Consider the following 7,616-nt stretch of genomic DNA (forward strand, 5'->3'; position numbering starts at 1 on the left):
TGCTTCTAACCATGTGAGAAAATACAAAAGAGAATGCGCTGTCTGTGATGCTGACACGACGCGCGCCAGACTCGACTTCTCTTTCGCGCTTTCGCTTTGAGTATCCTCATGAGAGCAGTCTTAAATTAGTTAAATAAAGTCTTAAATGAACGTTAAGAGTTGTGGGACGCGTGTGGGATCCACATGTGACAGTGCAGCAGTGACATCAGAATCAAATAACACTTCATTCATAAAAAGATGCCATTAAACAATTATTTGAAATATACTTTCTTTATGATGTTTCTACATTAATTTGGAGATTTACTGTGAAATTATTAGGCTACATAAAATATAGTAAAAACAAGCTATCTTGTGCAATTATAACAAAATTATATATTATATAAAATTAAAAATGTTTAATTCATTCATTCATTTGTAACATGCATGAACGAAGAAAAAAAAGTAACAGGAAGAAGAAAATCTTATGGTAGCCTACCTGTCATTTATTTGTGCACATCAAAAATAAAATAAAAAAAAACCCAGCACATTTCAAAGTATAGTATCAAAGTAGTATTGTGACAACACTAGTGTAGGGTGCCACACATTTTTTTTAAATTTCAAAGGGTGCCTTGACTGAAAAAAGGTTGGGAAACACTGATATAGACAGTAGAACATAGTTAAAAGTTAAACAGGCTCTTTGATGAATAGCAGCTATTGAGTAAAGTAGAGAAGGTCCTATAAACAAGGTTGTAAGTTTTGTTTGTTCAAAACTGTAACATTCGTTTGTTCGTTGTGTCAAGTTGTAGTTTGTTTGAAATAACAAACCAGTTCACCTGAAGGAAAACTCGACGAGGTGCTATTAGAAGACATCCTGTCAAAGCTTTTTGGTACATATCGCTTACCGTAGATGCAACGCGCATTTGAAAACGCGAGGCGCTGGAGAGCAAAATCAGTTTGATTGCAAAATACAAATTCACCACTAGATGGGAGTAATTCCTACTTACTGCCCCTTTAAAGAACACTGCTGTAGAGGAACAAAAGCAAGAACAAAAGTAAAAGTTATAACAAGGTTCGTGAACCAGGAGGTCAAGTTGGAGGTGTTTCGTCAAGAAAAAATTCCTCCATGTAAAGAAATTCCTGAAGAGGGCAGTGCAGTGTGGTGGCTGAGCTGGAACCTGAGAAGTTGTGTTTCCAGGGGGGAACAATATAGTGGTGCACCTCTGAGAGCACATGCAGGTGAAAAAGTTTGGAGAAGATCTCTTGATTGATTAACAAGGACTTTCACACATTCAGCTCAAATTCAAGTTTGAAGACGCAACTGGTATGAACATTAACTTAAATTATGTTGATGTAAAATATCAACTTTGAAGTTGTATAATGTCAGTATTGTGTTTAAGCTTATTTGATGGAATTTGCTACAGTACTGATTGATGCTAAGCTTTGTATGATTTGTGTTGACCAATTATTTGAGTTTAAAGGTATCTTTTAAGTTTGTTAACATTTATAATTAATTGTCAAGGCATTTGATTTAGTTGATTATACTGTAGTTAATATGGTGATGGTGAATGAGATGTTAAATGTTAGTTTAAATATCTTTATTTATATTAATGTATATTTGTTTTGTTTCAATTTATCTTTTAAAGATTATCAACCTACTGCAACTACTGCTTCTACTATTGCTTCTACCCATACCTCTGCAAACAGAAGTAAATAAAAAACAGGAAGTCCTGAAAGAGCTGAAAAATAATTCTGGAAAACTTGACAAACACTGTTCTGTAAATAAATCCATTTCAACTTAAGAACATTTAAATACAAACTTCATCAAAGCAAGGACAAAGCAGACAAGAGAATGGACTGTGAGGAGAAAGCAGGCAGCATGAGCAAAAGTGTGACAGCGAGGTGTGTGATATTCTCACCATCGCAATACAGTTGCTAGTGGAACCATGTTCTTTCCACACAGACACAAACACAAGTGTATCTGGGATTCCCAACAGTTAATTATTTTTCTGTGTAATTGGCTTTGATGTGCATGCTGTGCCCAGGCCCATGTATGCATGAACCTGTGAAGACTACAAACCAAACAGAAAAAGCTTTAACTCTCTGAAGAGAATGATCAATGTCATTATGCCTCTATCATGTTTAGATAATTAATGTCCCAAAAAAGCATTTTAACATTAATGCTGTTTATATGTTTGTTTGTTTGTTTTTTAATTAATGTGACAGTTCAGATTTATAAATATAAACCAAAAATGAAATGAATTGTCAGTTTTGCATACTATACTCATACTATACTATCTAAAAAGGAAATACAAATTGTAACAACTGAATTTGTTACATCTTAATTGTATAACTGAGGAACGCCAGAAAGGACTTACGCTCAGCAGTGATCAGTGGAGGGTAAAACAGGAAGTAGCCGACAAGCTCAGCGGTCAGGTGGCTGAGGAGGTTACTGGCTGTTGTGCCATTGAGAGAGACACTGCCATTATGTACCACATATATCAGAGATACAGCTGGAGTACCCAAAGACTGAGATGTGCTTAAGATCTGTGAGAAAAGAGAAGAGAGAAACTAAAAAAAATGTGACAGAAAATGAAATGCATTATAAACTTTTTTCCCCCAAAAAAATGTGAATGCGTTGAATCCAACAAACCTCATTTGACATGCAAAAGTTATAAATTTAGAGGTTAATAAAGTAGTTTAAAGTAGTTAAAGCCTTCCCACCTGTACAGTGAGGCCGCTATGAGAGTTCATCACTATGGCCTCGGCTTCAGAAAAAGCATTCTCCAGTCTCTGCTCCATCATCTGAGTAAATCTGCAGGACCTGAGGTCATATCCTGGCCCTACAAACCTCAGAACTACACACAAACAAAGACATGCACAGAGAAGACACCATATGAAAAGAAGTTGCTGAAACATGCAGAACATACTCTGTACCATCAGGATACCATTCTTAAAAGTATTATATTTTATATACCATGGCATTGCTAAATGCTTGATTAATTTCGGATTTATTAAAGATCTAATTAAGCAATATCACATGCAGTGTTTTGGGTAACGCATTACTTGTTACGTTAGTAATTAGATTACTTTTTTGAAGTAACTAGTAAAGTAATGCATTACTTTTAAATTTATAACAAACTATTTACTTTTTCAAATAACAGGGTGTCTACAGATATAAACAAGTTAAATTTAAGACTTTTTAAGACCTTTTTAATGCCACTTTAAATAAAATTTAAGACCAAACCTGTGATGGAAATACACAATATATTACATGCGTATATGTAATATTTAAGCTAAGTAATTGAAATAATTTAATAATCATTACTTGTTTATTGAACTAAAATCAATGTAACATTTGCAATCGTGAGAATATTCAGCAAAATAGCTCCTGTCATGTTATGTTACTCAGGGTTTTTCCTGGCTCAAAATGAGGCGTAGGTGGTAAAATCCTAATAATGTATTTTAATAATAAGATAATTAAATTTGTATTTTTTTGTAGATCATCATATGGCCTAATGTGTTTCCCACATTATTTTTGTGGGTGGTGCTTGGTACTTGTAGTACATGTATGCATGCCCCCCCGGAAGAAAATTTTGTACATTTTTAAAGATAAATTCATTAATCTGGTGCACTTTGAGTCATCCAAATCCACTAATAAAAATAGATAGTCCACCCGCAAACCACCCAAATTCTTTGATTTAGATATCTGCATCTGATCATCACATTACAATTATTTAAATGATCAGTGTTAAGCATGATAATATGGTAAAATATCACACTGAAGTAGCCTGATTTAAAAGGAACATTTATTTAAAATAAAAGTTCTTCTTTTGGCAAAATTACATTTACTTAATAGCCTAAACAGAGGCTTTACTCCCTTCAAACTTAAATTGTCAATATTTCATTACATCACTGTTTGAAAGCACTATTTTTTGTAACTTTTATAAAAAGGCATTTTTCCCCTAATTTTATTAAATGTATGCTTCATCTTTCATTTCAAATTCTTAAATTTGATCAATATATTCAATTAAAATAATAAGACACTAGGCTGTTAATCAAATTAAACAATTTACATTGAAAAATTATAACTGTATTAAATTGGATTATTTTAAATATTTTTGAATATACAAATAAGGAATGTTGAAAAGATGATACTTTATGAAACTAAACCGCCAGTAGGAGGCGGCAGGCGACCGTCTTAATGAGCGAGTCATTGAGTCATTCATTCAAACGATTCGTTCAAACGGCTGATTTATTCAGAATGAGGCAGTTTATGAATGGGTAATTGATTCTTTGACTCAACCGATTCGTTCAAAACGCTGAATCATTCAGTAATGCTGCTGCAACAAGTGTTGCTGTGAGATGCGCAATCTTTGTTTGTAACTATTTTCGCTGCTGAAACAGAACAAAAACAGTCATTGCGTCTAAAATGTAAGTGACTTAATTTTAACTATTTGTTTATTGAACTGTAATGAAATCAGTCTCGGTTTCAATCTTGATGGCATTCAGGAAAACAGCTCTCTGGTCGTGTGTAGCCTAGCTATTTATGGTTTCTTAACTATGTTATAAATAACTGCGCGAGCCTCAACAGCGCAACATTGTTACCGTATACATTAGGTAGGCCTATATTATTATCAACTATAGGCTATCAATCGCCACTTACATTAAATGAAATAAAACAGAACCATCCTCATTTTTACCTCAGTATGTTTCTTTGTTTGCCGTTATGCTCATTTGTTTTGATTTCTTCCTTTAAAATCTATGACAGACACAGAGACAAGCAGCGCGAGCCTCAACAGCGTTACCAGAAAAAGCCTACATTATCATTATCAATAGCTGTTTATGTAATAAAATCTGAATCATTCTGGCGATTCGATGCTTCACTGCTTATTTGACGGACATTAGGTCCGTCAGACTGGAGACATTTTTGCGGTAACGTTACCAGAAATATTTAAGACCTATCGAATCTGAATTTAAGACATTTTAATACTTTTTAAGGCCTTTTATTAGGAAAACTTTATTTAAGACATTTTAAGACTTTTTAAGGACCCGCGGCCACCCTGAAATAAGTAATGCAAGTTACTTTGTTTTCCCATTTATTTACTGACACCTCTTTTCTTAAAAGAAATACAAAGTCTGTGGTACCACCATAAAAGGGGTCCATGCCAGTATGCCATATTCCAAGCCATATGATAGCTTTGAAGAACAGACCAAAAGTTATTCACTAAAAAATCTTCACCGCTTCCGCAGCTCTCAAATTAAAATATGCCAGCATGACATGACATTTCGCTTACAAGGCACTTGAGAACCAATTTGTCATATTCTAATTCTGTTTGAGACTCTTATAGTGAGGTTCTTTTCTTCCCTTTGTTTCTGTGTTCATAGTTCAGGGGTGCTTATCATTTCTTATTTGTGCATACTCGTTTCCTTTCCTCGCTTCCTTTCCTTGTGTCTCAGCTCATCCCCTTGTAGGATACAAGGAAAGAAAAGGAGGACAGAGGAATCGAATGAAAGCTTTTTTTATACATTGGAATACTTGATCACTCGAGCGTCACTTCACCGCATCATCAGCAGCGCTCAAAGGATCTGCCCTTATGTTGTTAAATTTTGTTTATTTAAGAAATTCATAATAAATATTAATAAAGCAAGATACCCTGTTGAAATATGTGAGATGTGTGGTTTATATTAACTGCAAAGGTAAAGTATAAATTAAAATGATTGTGACCGATGTGAAGGGGGAGGTGAATTTATACGTGCGTCACGTTTAGTCGATAAAACACTTCCGCATAGGATACACCTGTGTATCCTCACTCATAACTCCTCGGGAAGCCTCCTCACTCCTCGATCCTCGACTCCTCACGGTGCAATTAGAGAATTGAGATGTCCTTCAAGATGGCTGAGCTCGACCGGTTTCCGGGTCATAGGATGGAGGACGGAGGAGAGAGGAGACGAGGAGGGATATTGAGAGGTACACCATATGTTTAGTTCCCGTTTCCTTAGTTGCCTAGGTCCCTGTTTGTTTCTATGGTTACTGATTATGTTGTTCACCTGTATTGGTTACTGATTATGTTGTTCACCTGTATGTTGTTTTGTTCCTTGTTATCCTGTGTATTTATTTACCCTTGGTTTGCTCAGTTCTCGGTCTGGTTCTTGTTTAACTGCAAGCTGTTATGCTGCCTTTTGTTTCTACTGTGCCTTTTTTTTCTCGTCATATTTGATTGAACTGCCATCTTCATTTCTGCTGCATCATGATTCAATTAATCTTAATTTAAATTACATCCAACATGAGTTGGACAAATAGTATTAGGTCTCACAATGACAATGGCTGTATTAATAAATTGATGTGGAAAAAAATATGTATGGCAGCGTTGACACATTAGTGTGGTGACAGAGATTGAGCTGTGAGACTGACCTGTCTTCAGCATCAATGAGATGGCAGGGCTGGGTCTCCAGGGTACTGCTGGGATGGGAATCGCCTGCACCAGCGGCACAAACTGCCGAATGTCTGCCATCAATCTCTCAATACCATAGATGCTAAGAGCCTCCACCACCACTGAGGCAGTGTACACCATCTCTCCATGGGTCACATAGTAACCGACCGTCACGTTAGGCACACTGGAGATGCTCTCAATCTGGGGAAGGTGGAGAAATTTACAAGAAACACTGATATTAAAGGTGCATTCAGTAGTTTGGTGATAATTTTAAAAGTTGTATACATTGAGATAAATACGTTCACACGGGAATGAATAATTTACTGAAAATTGAATGTGAGTTCAATTTTCTCTGCATCAGTGCTATTTGGGACTGACTGCTTGGATGTACAACATAAAGTACAACTGCAGAGAAATCAAGATCGAACCAATAAAGTCAGATGAAGATGCCGATGTCATGCTTGATGACAATCTCATAAAGGTGATCCGCAGGAGACTCTGTTGTAGCGGTGCTTGCATTTATGTAAGGAAGAGGACCATTTACATCCCAATGTTATTTAATTTACACAGAACAAAACTTAAACAAAGATTGTAGAATATAAACAGCTTAATATGCCATTTTCAGGATGTTTTGCTAAATATGAAGTGTTTGTGTGCCTGTTGTGTGTTTAACTTTAATCATGCCCAACATACACTCACCTAAAGGATTATTAGGAACACCATACTAATACTGTGTTTGACCCCCTTTCGCCTTCAGAACTGCCTTAATTCTACATGGCATTTATTCAACAAGGTGCTGAAAGCATTCTTTAGAAATGTTGGCCCATATTGATAGGATAGCATCTTGCAGTTGATGGAGATTTGTGGGATGCACATCCAGGGCACGAAGCTCCCGTTCCACCACATCCCAAAGATACTCTATTGGGTTGAGATCTGGTGACTGTGGGGGCCATTTTAGTACAGTGAACTCATTGTCATGTTCAAGAAACCAATTTGAAATGATTCGAGCTTTGTGACATGGTGCATTATCCTGTTGGAAGTAGCCATCAGAGGATGGGTACATGGTGGTCATAAATGGATGGACATGGTCAGAAACAATGCTCAGGTAGGCCGTGGCATTTAAACGATGCCCAATTGGCACTAAGGGGCCTAAAGTGTGCCAAGAAAACATCCCCCACACCATTACACCACCACCACCAGCCTGCA

Source organism: Scardinius erythrophthalmus, assembly GCF_964197995.2.
Source record: "Scardinius erythrophthalmus genome assembly, chromosome: 8".
NCBI classification, from domain to species: domain Eukaryota; kingdom Metazoa; phylum Chordata; class Actinopteri; order Cypriniformes; family Leuciscidae; genus Scardinius; species Scardinius erythrophthalmus.